We start from the raw sequence: 16,228 nt of genomic DNA, 5'->3' as shown, positions 1-16,228 counted from the left end.
ATTCTCAATGAAAACTATCTTGCCACCCCTATTTAAAACTCAATGCTACCTAGATTTGAAAATCCCAGTTATTCTGTTCTGTATATTTCATAGAATGTTTAACCAACCATCTTAATTTTTCTATAATATATTTATTGATTCTCTATATTGCTTATTGCCATTGGCAGATACTTTTATGTATATTTTGTTCCTTTATATATTCTAAACATGTGGAATATGCTTAGGATACAGCAAACAACAAATATTCATTGAATTTGAATGAGACTTTCAGTGAGAAAGTGATTCAAGGTGTCCTTAAATATTTGAGTTGAAGAAACTGTTACAAATAAAGTGATTATCAGAAGATCTATTTCCTTTATGTTCTACACTTGATCTTAGCCAAAAGGCCGAGAAGCGATTCCTTTACGTTCTAAAGAAACTAAAACAATTTGCCTGTTTTATAGCACGTATATGGCAAGTATATAGCGAGTTTCTCCTCAACATCCTTTTGATTTGTTTTATTGAACATTTCTGATATGAAAATATCACAGTATCTGCCCATCTCCTACTTATACCTGAACTATAAAAATAAAATTTCATTTTGTCTTGCGGAAACAATCCCCTTATCTCTCTATCATCATCATCATCATCATCATCATCTATCTATCATCTTTTTCAGAATGTGGAAGTCATGTTACAGTTCCGTTCTTTTTATAAAAGGTAGGGAAGAGACACAGACCTGTTACAAGTCCACGTCACTCCATTCACAATATGTGGTCGTGGTAGCAGTCATAAAAACATTATTTACATCATATATATATATATGTATATATATATATATATAGTCTCTTAACCTTATTTGAAATTCACTAAGTTATTAGAATCACAACACTCAATTTAAAAAATAGTATACAAAAAAAGAAAAAATACCAGGCTTGAAATGTACAGAAATGAACAAATAAGAACACATATTGTACTAAATGAGACATCACAATAGAAATGGGAGAGATTGAAAGAACTGTGATCCTACAAAATACTTGGTGGTGAAAACGTGGTACATCTATATGTACATATATGAGGATGCTACAAATGCTACTCAGGGGTTGTATTAGATTCCTAGGGCTGCCTAACAAAGCACCGCACACTGGCTGGCTTAAAACAATAGAAATTTATCCTCTCACAGAAGCCTAGAAATCTCTAATCAAGTTGTTGGTAGGACCATACTTTCTTTTTTTTTTTTTAAAGATTTTATTTATTTATTTGAGACAGAGAGAATGAGAGAGAGAGAGCACATGAGAGGGGGGAGGGTCAGAGTCCCCGATCCCGGGACTCCAGGATCATGACCTGAGCCGAAGGCAGTCGCTTAACCAACTGAGCCACCCAGGCGCCCCGAAGCACCTATTTTCTTTCTTTCTTTTTTTTTTTTTAAAGATTTTATTCATTTATTTGAGAGAGAGAGAATGAGAGAGAACACATGAGAGGGGGGAGGGCCAGAGGGAGAAGCAGACTCCCTGCCGAGCAGGGAGCCCGATGCGGGACTCGATCCAGGGACTCCAGGATCATGACCTGAGCCGAAGGCAGTCACTTAACCAACTGAGCCACCCAGGCGCCCCAATAGGACCATACTTTCTTTAAAAGCTCTAGGGGAGTAACATCCTTACCACTTTCAGCTTCTGGTGGTTGCCAGCAAACCTTGTCATTCCTTGGCTTGTAGATGGGTGACTCAGTGTCTGCTCCATCTTCACATGGCTTTCTCATCTGTGTGTCTGTGTACAGATTTTCCTTTCATTATAAGGACAATAATCAGTGGAGTAGGGCTTCCCCTAAACTAGTATGACCTCATCTTAACTTGACTGCATCTACAAAGATCCTATTTCCAAATAAGGTCCTAGTCACAGGTGCCTGGTTTTAGAACTTCCATGTATTCTTTGGGAGGGACATAACTTGATGCATAACAGTGGTCTATATGAATCAGTGTCAGTAATTTCTTCTGTGGGAGAGTTTTTAAATATATTAATATTTTAGACCTAAGTACTCTTAATCTCCTCTCCAGTGTCCCATTCTCTGTTTTTGAAGGCTGATCGGATTGGGAGCTAAAATGAGAGAGGGATTGGGAGAGAGGAATTAGACATTCAGGTTGCGGTTTGGTTCTTCCTACTTGTGGAATGTCAGGCTAAGGTTAGCTGGAGTTGTTATCCAAAGAGGATACAAGATAACTAAATTTTAAGTTATATTTAAAGCAATGACCAAGGAAAATTGCTACTGTTCAAAGTCAATCTTTTCAGCTGCCCAATAATAGTACAGGGGAATAAGGGAAATAAAGCCTCATGCTGTCAAATGAGAAAAATGGGTATATTTTAGGAAACAGTGTACTTGTGTGAATTAAGTGGTTTTGTCTGTGACCTGAGCTGACAATCTCTTGCTTCAGGCAGATACTGTCTTGTACATGTGCTGGTCATCATGATGCTTCGTTTAAGTAGATCAGGCTACTCTCAGATTATATCTTTAATTTGCAAATATTTTTACCTAAATGAGCACATTGTCATCTAAATACCAACATATCACAATGAATGGTACGACTGTGACCTAAACATGAAAATCTTTGCTAAATGACTTTACATTTTTTCAGTTAAAAATAAAACCACACTTTTTTTATACTCCTCTAATCACTTACCAGTTATTCAATTGTTTGGTTCCCTGTATGCCCTTTCTTTCTTTTTTCCTTCCTCATTATCACCCTCCTAAATCAGCTTTTCTGTACCTCTCACTTTGACTCTTGTAAAGGCTTGATAATTGGCTTGCCAACACCAGTTGTTTTATTCTGCTCTGATTCATCCTTTGGAGTTTCACTGAAAGGTTTATCTCCCTAAAACACATCTCTGTTCAAAATACTGTGATCCAATTAAGAAAAAAACAAACAAACAAAAATCACTTCAGTGTTTCAAAATATGATCCAAACCACTTTCCACTCACAGAGTCCACTCACTATTTATAACTTTTGTGAAAATAAACATGTTTCATGCTTTCCCTTCCTTATGCATTTTTCCTACAATTACCTCTGTTTGAAATAATGTGTCTTCTACATTTACATTTATCAAAATTCTTCATGTTTTCCCATGGTTTGGCCAACGAATAATGTTTTATATTTTATAGCTCACTGAAATACAGAGGAAAATTCCATCAGAACCACCCATGTATTAATTTATCCTTTTAAATCAATCCAATTTATTCCTGCTACAGTAATCTATCTGTGGTATTCTGCAAGTGTCATTTCACATGCAAGCTACATAGACAGGGTTCTGTGGTCATGAACTTCTAAACTAAGGCTTATGAAATCCTATATATAACTCAATTTCCACTATTAGGTTTAATACAATGCGTTTTTCAAGGCATGTTTGCTAAACATGGAAATTATGTCTTCTCATTGTTGTATATGATGAAATTCCTCACGCTTAACCTCACAGAGGTAGTCCTCAGACAAAAAGGTGAGACATAGTTCTTGATTTTACACCTTGGAATTAATGTGTCAAGATTTAGTTAGTATTTGGCAAGCCACTCTCACATTTATGGAAGACATCCATCTACCTACGTAATGACAATGGCAAGTGATAGAAGATAGTTTAGTGAGGGAGCATGAATCTCAAAGTAATATTCTTTTTGGAGTAATGGGAGCTATTAAAATTTAAAAGAGGATGGAACAGTTTGGAATGATATTTGGAAGCAAGGAAATGCTGACCACACTTTTTCATCTTAAGAAAGATTAAAATTTAAGTGAATAAATAGGATTTACTTGACTGGTTGAGGGAAAGCCTGGGATGTAGACTGATTGTTCCTTGAAAAAGTTCATGGGCTGAAAGTAGTAGCAGTACACACAAAAGGTTGCAGAGTGAACAGACATGCAGAACATTTGGTTGCAGATGAAGACATGCGGAAAATTTTTGAAATGAGAGTTTTGATAAGGAATGATTACTATGGAAGTTTTGTCACATGATAATCAAGGAAAATAGGGATTCTGCCCACAGTAAAATTATTAGATTCATAGGGTAGCATCATGGGCAGTATAACAGAAATGAGTTTCCTGGAAACTGAGAGAATACCTTTTAATCAGTGATAGAGAAGACACCCAAGGATCAGCCTTTGGAGGGTGTATTCCCTCCCAACTCCTCACATCCTTTCAAATAACCCTCAACATCCATTTTGTATCATAGTGCTCCACATGTTCATTACCAAGTGATAAATCTGAAAAATATTTCGCATTTCTTCATCCAATGATTGTGTCCTCACCGTTCCTCAAACCTGGTACCACACAAATCAGCAGGGAGATGTTATGAAATGAAGGGACTAAAAAGGAGCAAAATTCAGGCACAGTGTACATAAATAACAAATCAAATTGGGTGAATCCAAATTGATTAAATACATGTGTTTTATAGAGTATTTTTCAAGTAGAAGACCAAGAAAATATGTCCTCTCCAAAAACCCAGCTCTTTTCAGCATTTTTTTCATCCTGCACCAACATCCCCGCCTTCTAATACTATGGATATAATTTTTAGTTAGCATGTTCTATATAGCCACAAAGGACACAAAGTAGCAACAACGTCATCATTACCACTAATTAAATTTTGGTTGCACGAAGACTAGGAAAGAATTCCTTCACTAAAACTCAGTCTCAATTTTGATTTATTTAAAAAATTACTTCAACAACTGAGAAAATATTTTGTGAGATAACCAAAAGGGAGAGAAAGTTAGAAGAATACTAAGAAATTTTAAAATCACCTGTGCTTTAGTTTCTAGAAATAAAACCTAGAATAGGTATCCTGGACTGCCAGCTGACCCTTTCCAAAACAAACCAAACCAATCTGTTCATCATTTAAAGCTGTTATTTAAACCACTGCAGTAAGGAAGATACTAGAAGGAGAACACTAAGAGACTGAGTGCTTTTACAGTTGTATTGGAAGGTGGGCAACTGGTTAGTACTGGGTTGATGTTACGACATGCTAGCTTTGGATTTGTAGAAACAAGAGGAGAGGGAGCTTTGATGGTCAAGCTGTAATCTTGATGAAACATCTATTTCAGTTGATTCACAGTCTTATCTTCCAAGAGCAAATACATTTTGGAGCTGACAACTTGTTCTCAGTTTTGCTTGTAAAACGACAGGAGTTTCTATCTCAGTTTACACTATTCAGAACAAAGCAGAATTAAGAACTCAGTAATGTATTACTTATGGAAAATAATGGGCAATTTTCTTATATGCAAAATAAATGTAAGGCTATCTATCTAATGGAAAGTTGTAAAGAGTAAAAGAAGTAATATATGCAAAATTCCTGGAAAAATAGTTAGTGCTCACTTATTATTCCATTACCCATGATAATCATCTAACAATTGGTTTGCAGTCCTCCATCTGCATCTGTATCTAAATTTATCTATAACTTATCCATATCAATATTTAAATATCCATAATAATATTTAAATATTATTTTTTATATCTTTACCCTCACTCTTTTTTAGTAAATTTATTTTTTTCTATTATACTATGTCTGAGATTCATTCAAGTTTATTATATAGCTCCATTCATTATCACTGCTAATAAAAATTTAGAGTTCTTTTTTGAAATATACAAGCACTGTTGCTCTATCATTTTGCTTTTGTTTTTGGTGTAGATTCTAGCAATTTTTAAAGATGTCTGAGAAACTGAGTCATAGTCATATACGTTGTTAATTTTACTAAAAATGTCAATTATCCAAAAGAATTACAGTTGTATACTTTCCCCAGCAGTGTATTAAAGTTTCAGTTGCTTCAAATCTTTGCCAAGATATCGTGTGTTAGACTTTTTAGTTTTCTGTTTCTGATGGAGATGAAATTATATTTCATTCTAGTTTTCATTGGATTTGATTGTTCAAATGAAGTTGAGCATCAGTGATTATTTTTATTTTCCATTTGTGTTTTTATTCTATTGACTGCCTATTTTTAACTTTTGCCAGTTTTTGTAGTGAGTTGTTAGTGTTTTGATACTGATTGGTAGAAGTTGTTTATACATTCTGGTCACTAATAAGTGTTGCTTATATGTGTGCAAATACCTCTCGGCCAATAGCTCATTTCCTTCTTCTACGGTGTCCTTAGATAAACAGAAGTTTTATGGGGTTTTTTTTTAAGATTTTATTTACTTATTTGACAGAGAGTGAGAGAGAGACACAGAGGAAACGCAAGTAAGGGCAGAGGGAGAGGGAGAAGTAGGCTCCCCACAGAGCAGGGAGCCTGATGCAGGGCTCAATCCCAGAACCTGGGATCATGACCTGAGCAGAAGGCAGACACTTAATGACTGAGCCACCCATGTGCCCCAGAAGTTATGTGTTTTAATATAAAAATGTCATTTTTTAGAGGTATGCTGCTTTTTGTGTTATTTAAGAAATGCATAACTAATCTGTCTGGTCATGCAGATACTCTTTTATTTTTCCTGATAATTCTAACTTTATGATTTTAACATTATTCTTTTCTCTTGTAACTGAATTTTTGTGTTTGGAGAAATTATTATATTGCTTTTTTGAAAGTATGTAACTAATTTTTCCTACACTATTTCATGAAAATATTTTTTCATGATTTTTCCATTTCATATTTTCCATTTTCGTATTTTTCCATGATTTTCCCAGTGACCTACAATACATATGTGGACCGGTTTATAATGTCTCCAGTGTGCTACATGGGTTTATTTATTTTTTCCTGCATCAATAGCACATTTCTCCCTGACTGTACTTTGATAATATGTCTAGCTTTCTGGTAAGGCAAATTCGGTAACCTTGTACATCTTCAAAACATGATTAGTTATTCTTGTTCTTCTGCTTTTCCCAATACGTTTTAGAATCAGTATTTCAAGTTATGTGAAAAACTCTCTCAGCATTTTGATTGAAATTTCCCTATTTTCCTAGATTATATTTGGAAAGAAATGAAAACTTTACCATACTGATTCTTCCTGCCATAAACATGGTTATCATTTCACTAATTTATGTCTTTTCTATATTTTTCAAAAACTCTCTTCATGAATATTATGGAAGTACTTTGTTATTTTCACTTCACGACTATTTATATTTTTGATACTGTTCGAATAATATAATTTTATATATTATATTCTGATGCTTTAAGACTGGAACATAACAATGTAGTTTGAAACATGTATTCAAAACACAAAACTGCTTGCTGGGACTCTCTTTTTTATATCCACCACTTTGGACCCCTCTCTTGGGTTACCTAAGTTGTTATTGTCCTGTTTTGCCAACTGAACCCAACCTGTGTACTTTTTAGGGTAAGAATTATAAGATATTGGGAAACTATGTATCCCTACACTTTAGCATAATTAAATCTAATTCATCAAATGTCCCAAGAGGTCCACACAAAATGTTAGAGATGCCACTTCTAAGTGAACTCAATGGAATAGAAGGCATTTATTTCATTCATTGGAGATGATCTCATAATAAGCAGTGGGCACAGATACACTGGCTTGAGTGGGAAAGCCAGTGTATCTGTGCTCACTGCTTATTATGAGATCTAAATTTTTATGGTAAGGTTTAGATTGTTATGATGATAGAAAATAAATTGAATATAGAGGTGGTGGTCAATAATAGTACAATGTGGAGAGGTGCTTCATACATGCTTATTTTTATGAAAACAAACTTCTCTGAGCCTGGCTTGAGTTATTTTTTGCTACTGCATGGGAATCAATAGTCTCCTACAATTTCAAAAATTAGATACCAGAAATCTTTCTCTAGTAACTTATTCCAGCAACCTATAGAGACCAGGAATCCAGGGGTTGGAGACAGAAGAACTGTCATATGTTAATAGTGACTTTGCAGTAGGGAGAGTACATGCTACAGAATCATGCAGACCATTTGTTTTGTGTAACTTCTGTTATCCTCTGTTTTCTCAATTATAAAACTGACAGGTTTCTAAATATGTTTTATTATGCAGATTAAATAATATAATATGGAGCTTACCTCAGAACTGACACACAATAAGCACCCAGAGATGGCAGAAATGTAATCATACATTTTACAGGGCAGACAAACCTTACCATGGACAATTCATTACTTGAACTAAAACCTAGACAAAAAAAAAAAAAAAAAAAAATCATTATGATTATCACATAACGGCAGATTTGCAAGGTCCTATGGAATTGAACTTGCTAAAAGCTAAAAGGTACACAGAAAATATGTGGAATTACCTAATATTATTAATGTACTTATTTTGTAGGTTTCTCCTCTTCACACTTTAGTCTTATCTACAACCTCTCTCTTCTTTGCTCACAAAACAGTAGTCACCATTTGGCCCCTTGATCATGTTGACAACAGAAGCAATGCACATTTTGTCATACTTCAAATGCACACTTTAGATGCTTGTTTCCCTCCCTGTCATGTGGCTCAGCCTGTCTTATTTTTAGGCCTCAGTTACATATCATCTTCTCACTGAGGCCCTGACTAATAGCCCTGGCTAACCTTCCCACCAACAGAATTTTCCATTACATCACTCTATTTATTTCCTTCATAACATTTATCACAATCCAAAAATTCTTCTTAACTTACTGATTATATTTTCTACCTCATTAAAATATAAGCTCTTTAGAGTTATTAAGCTTTACTGATTTATTCTATATTTTCAGTACCTAAAACAGTGCTTGAAAATAGAAATTTAGGCAATTGTGCCATTAAGCAAATTTATCGTTAGACTGATGAAACAGGAATTTGCTGGATCTCTTCTAGTGGTTTTGATCTTGACTTCTTAGAGACTGATTAGTTCTTTTTTTTTTTTTTAAAGATTTTATTTATTCATTTGAGACACAGAGATACAGAGAGAGAGAGAGCATGAGCAGTGGGAGAGGCAGAGGGAGAGGGAGAAGCAGACTCCTGGCTGAGCCAGGAGCCCGATGTGGGGCTCGATCCCAGGACCTGGGATCATGACCTGAGCTGAAGGCAGACGCTTAACCATCTGAGCCACCCAGGCGCCCCACGAGACTGATTAGTTCTTAAAATGAATGTGTCAATCTATTTTAATATAGAAACAGGCAAACATAGAAATACGTATATAAATAGATATTTCTGTATAGAAATAACATACACACACTCTACAGATTGTTTCTGGACAGTTTTTTCAGGATTATATTTGACTCCAAAGAGTAATGCTTAAAGTTAATTAAAAATAAAATTAAGAAAACATACTGCCTAAAATATTCATATATTCTTGTCTATAACCATGTACACATAAGTTGTTAATTTGTGGACATTTGTAATATTTGATATCAATTAAGCAACAGATTTTCAATGTGGGATGCACAGGGCAATCTGACTTTTTAAAAATGTCTACTGAGTTTTTTAAACCATCTGGAATCAGACTGTTTACCTGGCACATGACTGTCTAAACGTATTCATTTTAAAATTGAGAATCTGACACCTTGCTGGAAATAAACAAGCAACAATAAAACTACATTAAAATACATTGTAGTCTTTCACTATGCAAAGTGAAGCAGTTGACTTTGAGACGAAATATCTGCAAGTAATGAGAGACAGACAGCAAGGTGTGACAGGTAAGCTGAGAAAAATCGTGAAAGAAAGCAACTGCCAAACAGATAAATTAGTTAATAGTTCACTATATAGAGATTATAAAATAATTAAAATGTTAAACTTAACATAACTACAGGATTCTTAGTAAAATTCAGTGTCTTCTCAAATGTAATACATGATATTATTTCTGATTGATTTCAAGGTAAATAATTTGAAAATTTAAAATGACATCCCGGTGGGTATCACCCCATCTATAAGGAAGCTCTTTATTATATCTAACCTGAATCTCACCTCCATGATTCCATCAATTCCTTTGTATTTTATTGGTGAGAGAGCTAGATAACAGATCACTATCTTCCTATAAAATAATTGGATCTGGGGTGCCTGGGTGGCTCAGTCGTTAAGCGTCTGCCTTCGGCTCAGGTCATGATCCCAGAGTCCTGGGATCGAGCCCCGCATCAGGCTCTCTGCTCTGCGGGAAGCCTGCTTCTCCGTCTCCCACTCCCCCTGCTTGTGTTCCCTCTTTCGCTGTGTTTCTCTCTGTCAAATAAATAAAATCTTTAAAAAAAAAAAATTGGATCTGAAGTGAGATGTGATCTTAAGATCATTATGAATTCAATTGGTTGAAAGTAATGAAATTTTTGCTGACATATACAGAAGTTAAAGTTCCTGCATCAATACAGATTTATTTGAAAATATAACAAGAGAGAAATAAGAAGTAAATGAAGGGGCAGCTGATCTCCGGTGCAATGCAAAGACCTCTGAGAAACCCCTTCTGGTTAGCAAATTTTTCACCTCAAATATTAGCCTTTAAAACCCATAAGCAACTGAGTCCACAGTTTAATAATAAAACCACTTTTGACAGGAAAGTGTCCACATCTGATGCAGGAAGAGGGTCATTCTGGATTGTGTCTCTGTTTAATATTAACAAATATAAAATTGGGCATTGATAGGACATGATGATTTGCCAGAGAAAATTGTTTAAATGAACCCACTGATTTTCCAAGGCTGGAATTATTATTTTCCATGTTTTAGGGTATCAAGAAAGGATGAGATCTCAGTGCAGAGCTACAAATTCCATAGATTAATCTACTAATCCCACAAAACAAAAATGGTGCCTGTATGATAATATGGTTGTCACATGTAGATTTTTAGATGTCAAGGAAAAAACACTTCCTTACTTTTTTTGAATTCCTTCTAACAAGAAATTTCTTTCAGCTAATGAGGAAAAGAGTCTTCCTTCTCTTTATTGCTAAATTGTTCCTCCCTATGGAAGGAGGAATAAAATCACTGAGTTCTTTGATAGGTCATTCTCTTGCTGATATCTCTCAAAACTATATGTCATCAAGAGGTTCATCCCTGCCCCCCTTTTGTTTCTAAGCCCACTTGGCCTGGCCCAGCCCTGAAAGGGCAGATATAAAAATGTATAAATGAGTGAGTAGGTTCATTTCACTGGCTGTGGAGTAGGAAGACTGCCCTGGCCCTGGGTCCAAAATGCACTTTCCAAACCAGCCTTAATAAAATAACATTGATCCTTCAACACAGTATTTGCCTCGAAACCCTGATGTTTGATGGAATGTTTTGCAGACGGCCTATAAGATACCCCTATAATCTCTTGTATAATCTCCTCTCCTCATATAGTTTGCTCCTAATCAGTAGAATATGGCAGTGTTGAGGGAATGTCGCTCCCATGTTAGATCACAAAAGACTGACTTCCATCTTGCTAGCCAACACTCTCTTGAGAACAATTTTAGTACTAATATTGACTTCATATTGCAATTAATTACTTGTAGAATGTGTAAGTTGTAAAAGAATATACAATATCTCAGACAATGTCCAGTTTTCTAGTTTGGGTTACTCGGTTGTTTGTGATCTCATTAGTAGAGATAGGGAATAAAGAAAGCAGATCAAATTTTGGGAAAACTTTAACAATTGTGGTTTTTAAAATTATTAAGTATGATGCGGCTGCAGATATGCAAATGACTTATCCTGCAAGCAGATAGATATTTGAGTTTAGATTACTGAAGTGTGAACATCAAAGCTAAAGATATGTATTTGTAAAATAAGAACATGTTGAAATGATAAGACTATGTGGAATCTCTATAGAAGAGTAAAAAGAGTGGGAAGCAGAAGAACTAATACTGAAGGGTTAGCTCTAGAGAATTAGATTCACATAGGTACATAAAATGCAGAGAAATAAAACAAAACAAAAGACTAGTCCTGGGGTGGGCAAGAGAGTAAGGTTGCATGACTCAAGTTGTGATTAAAGTATAATATATATTTAAAACACATTTTTAGAAACTCGCTTGAGTGTGTGCATGCTATATCCCCCTTCTTTATCCTTGATAAAGTTGCCTAAATTTATTTACTAGATTTTTCTCCAATTTACTTGAGCATGATACTTGTGCACAATCGGAGTATTAATATCCTTTGAAACAGTATTTACTAGGCCAAGGCTTCTAGTTTGAGAAAGGATGGACATACAAGGTTGAACATACAGTGTGCTCAATGGAATGGAAGTGTCTAATAATAATAGGATTAATTAGTTTATTAAATTTGGCAACATGAAAGATGTTGGCTTCCTTTAACCAAGCAGTTTCACCAAGAATTTAGATTATATAGAACCAAAGAGTTAATTGGAAGTTAGTAATAAGTGCATAGGGAGGAATTGAGCTCCAGAGTCTATGATTTAAAGAAAAGTATAAAGAGGGGTGTCTGGGTGGCACAGTCAGTTGAGCGTTTGACTCATGATTTCGGCTCAGGTCACAATCTCAGGGTCATGGGATTGAGCCCCTCATTGGGCTCCCTGGAATCTGCTTAAGATTCTCTCTCCCTCTCCCTCTACCCCATCCCCCAACCCCCGGTTGCCCTCATACTCTATCTAAAGAAAGAAGGAAGGAAGGAAGGAAGGAAGAAAGAAAGAAGGAAGAAAAGAAAAAGTATAAAGATATTATGGTAGAGGTAAATGAATGTTCATGTAGGGTTCTTATAAAATAGGAATACTTGAGCTGTTTATTCAGATGTGAAGAATCACAGAGAACAAATACAATAAAAAATCAACAGAGAGAAAGGCCTCCAAAATGTAGAAAATACATCACAAAACAGATACAATGAGATTCCATAAAATAATGGAAAAGATATTTTCATGATCACTAGCAAAGAGGACTGATTTGACAAGGAATATCACTCATTGGAACTGAAGGAAAAATAGTACAGTTTGCAATGCTGGACAAAGATTCACTCCTCTAAAACAGAGCAAATTCATCAACACAGTGAAATTAATTAAATTTACTGCAAACCAAATGTACATATAGTACACTTTCAGTCATACAGCTTACAGAGGATGGTAGCCTCATAAGCAAAAATTAGATAAACAAGTGCTAAAAGTTTCGGCAGAAGGTTGAAAATTATTTTAAACCGTTAAATACAAGAACCCATAGAAATACAACCATTTTAAGTTTGGTTTCTCTGAGTTACAGTAGAAGGCACTTAGTGGCCTCTTTTTCTCAGTGGAACAAAAAATAAACTGTGAATGGCCCTGTCAATAGAGAGAAGAGGATACTAGGATAGGAATGAAAATGTAACTTTATTTTCAACCTCAGTCTCTCCTTCTGTTGACAAGAGGCTGTTGGCAATTACATGATTTCAGTGGAAGCTGATTTGTCACTATTGATTCAAATTAGCCAACCCTATGTTTGAAGTCAATGGAGTATTCATCAAGAGCTAAATTTTCTCCAACTTTCATATTGGCCATATGTTTATATATGTATTATCTATAGAATTTTTTTGCAATATTAAAAGCAATAAATGCTTCAAGCAAAATTGTTGTTATTCCACATTGATTTAGTAGAAAAATGAAAATTGTAAAGGTACCTAACTTAGAGGGATTGATATAAACATTCAATAAATGTTAAAAGACTTCTACTTCTGGCCAAGATTCAGAAGGACCGCATGTAGTCTCCCATCTGATTCAAAGAAAAACATGGACAAAATAAACAAAATAGTTTTGTTTTGTTTTGTTTAGATATGGGGCATCAGGCAACAACAAAAAATCATTCCTGAAAAAGAGGAAAGAACTGAGATGAGCTCTTAAACGATACCAGCACACTGCCTGGAAAAAGTTTCTAGGCCATGGCTGAAAGGTATGAGAAAACTAAGGGGAGACCTCTAAGCACTTAAATTCGAAGGCTATGTACCCACTAAACCCTAAAATATCCACTACCTAACAGAGTTATACAAATTAAGCCAACAAAAGAAAGAATAGAATCATAAAATAGCAAAATTAGAGTAAAAGATTAAAAACTGTATCAATAATCATATTAACTGCAAATGATTAAATACCCTAATTAAACACAGAGATTTCCAGAAGGAAGAAAAAATGATCTAATTTTACTTTGCTTACAAGAAATACATGTCAAATATGACACAGATTTCAAAGTAAAATAATATTATGATATATTAACACTAGTCAAAATATAGCTATGTCAGATGAAATAGCTTCAAAAAACAAAGAATATTGGTAGAGATAAAAAAATTACCATTTCTTGGGGTGCCTGGGTGGCCCAGTCTGACTTGATTTTGGCTCAGGTCATGATCTCAAGGTCGTGGGATTGAGCCCTGCATAGGACTCTGTGCTCAGTGCAGAGTTTGCTTGTCCCTCTCCCTCTGCTCCTCTCCCCTCTCCTCTCTCTCTCTAAAAAAATAAATAAAATCTTAAAAAAAAAAGAAGCTTAATATTAAAAAAAAATCCTTAAAATCAGAGGCGTCAATTAATTAATAACATAATAATCCCAAACAATTTGCACCTAATTAAGAGAGCTTAAAAATACATGATGCAAAAACTGATAGAATTTTGAGAAGAAATCCCAAATTGTATTGGAATTTAAACACTCTTCTCTCAATAATTGATAGAACAAATAGAAAAATCTACAAAAATGTATAGACTTGATGTTTATTAACCATCAAAGTAATAATATTTATATATAACAACACTTCACCCACTACCAACAAAATACATATTATTTTCAAGGACATTTGAAACAGTTTTGCAGATAGACCACATCCTGGACCATAAGTCAATTCTTGATAAATTTAAAAGGATTTACGTCATATAAATGATGTCTGACCACACTGAAATTAAATTAGAAACCAATAAGAGAAAATCATCTGAAAAGTACCCAAAAATGTGGAAACTAAATAACCTACTTCTAAATAACTGGCGGGTCAACAGAGATCGAAAGGGAAATGAGAAAATATGTTGAACCAAATGAAAATAAACACATGACATATTAGAATGTGTGGGAGAAGTGCTAAAACACTAAGTAGTCGGAAATTTATACCTATAAATGTCTATATAAGAAATAAGGAAATATCTAAATCAATGACTTCAGCTTCCAACTTAAGACTGATAACTGAAGAACAAAATATATATGTGCATAGTAATCAGAAGAAAATATATATGTGCATAGTAATCAGATCTTAGAGGAAATCCAAGAATTTGGAAAAAAAACAGAAAATGAAAAAAAACATAACCTGAATCTTTGAGAAGACCAATAAAATTGACAGAATGATCAGCAAAAACAAAAAGAGTATATACAATTTACCAGGAATGAGAGAAAAATCATCCCTAGAGATTCTACAGATAGTAAGAATAAAGGGATCATTATGAGCAACATTATTTCTAACAATTGTACAACTTAGATAAAGCAGATAGATTCCTTGAAACAAAAGTACCAAAACCCACTAACAAAAAATATCTGAAAAACAAAAAACAACAAAAAAAATATGAAAAAGACATAAAAATAATAAAAAATTATTAACTAAATAAAATAATACCAATTAATAATGAGTAATTAATAATAATTAAATGATACAAAGACACCCCAGACACTAAAGAAAATATTTGTAAACCATATATCTGATACAGGGCTTGACTAAAGAATATATAAAAAACACACAACTGGGGTGCCTGGGCAGCTCAGTCTTCAAGCATCTGCCTTTGGCTCAGGTCATGATCCCAGGGTCGTGGGATTGAGCCCCGCATTGGGCTCCCTGCTCTGCGGGGAGCCTGCTTCTCCCTCTCCCACTCCCCCTGCTTGTGTTCCCTCTCTCACTGTCTCTCTCTCTGTCAAATAAATAAATAAAATCTTTAAAAAAAAAACACACACACAACTGAAAATTAAGAAGATAACTATACCAATTTTAAAAATGCACAAGGAATTTCAACACTAAGGAAGATATAGATGGCCAGTAAGCAAATTAATAAATGCTCAATGTCATTAGTTATTAGAGAAGTACAAGCCAAAACCGCAATGAGAAATCACTTCACACTCACTAGAATGATTGTAATAACAGACCAATAATAGTACTGATGAGGATGTGGAGAAACTGGAACCGTTGCATTGTTGGTAAGAATGTAAAATGGTATATAGCAGCTTTGGAAAATCAGTTGGCCAGTTTTGAAAAATGTTGACCATAGAGTTACCATATAACCCAGAAATTTCATCACTATGTTTATACCCAAGGGAAATGAAAACATGCCCACACAAAAATCTGTATATGAATCTTCACAGCAACATTATTTGTAATACTCAAAAGTGGAAACAATCCAAATGTCAATCAACTATTTAATGCATAAACAAAAAGTAGTATACCCATACAACGAAATATTATTCAGTAATAAAAAAGAGCCAAGGACTCACGCATGT

General features: G+C 34.6%; 1 pseudogene; it reads right to left on the bottom strand.

The window, feature by feature from the left end:
* Window positions 1-247: 247 nt before the first annotated feature.
* Window positions 248-398, bottom strand: LOC115940422 (U2 spliceosomal RNA; annotated as a pseudogene).
* Window positions 399-16,228: the final 15,830 nt, after the last annotated feature.

This window comes from Leptonychotes weddellii, chromosome 3 (genome assembly GCF_054177405.1).
Source record: "Leptonychotes weddellii isolate Sample4059 chromosome 3, ASM5417740v2, whole genome shotgun sequence".
Lineage (NCBI taxonomy): Eukaryota > Metazoa > Chordata > Mammalia > Carnivora > Phocidae > Leptonychotes > Leptonychotes weddellii.
Note: the sequence above shows the minus strand (reverse complement) of the source record. Positions and strands in the feature narration are given on the sequence as shown.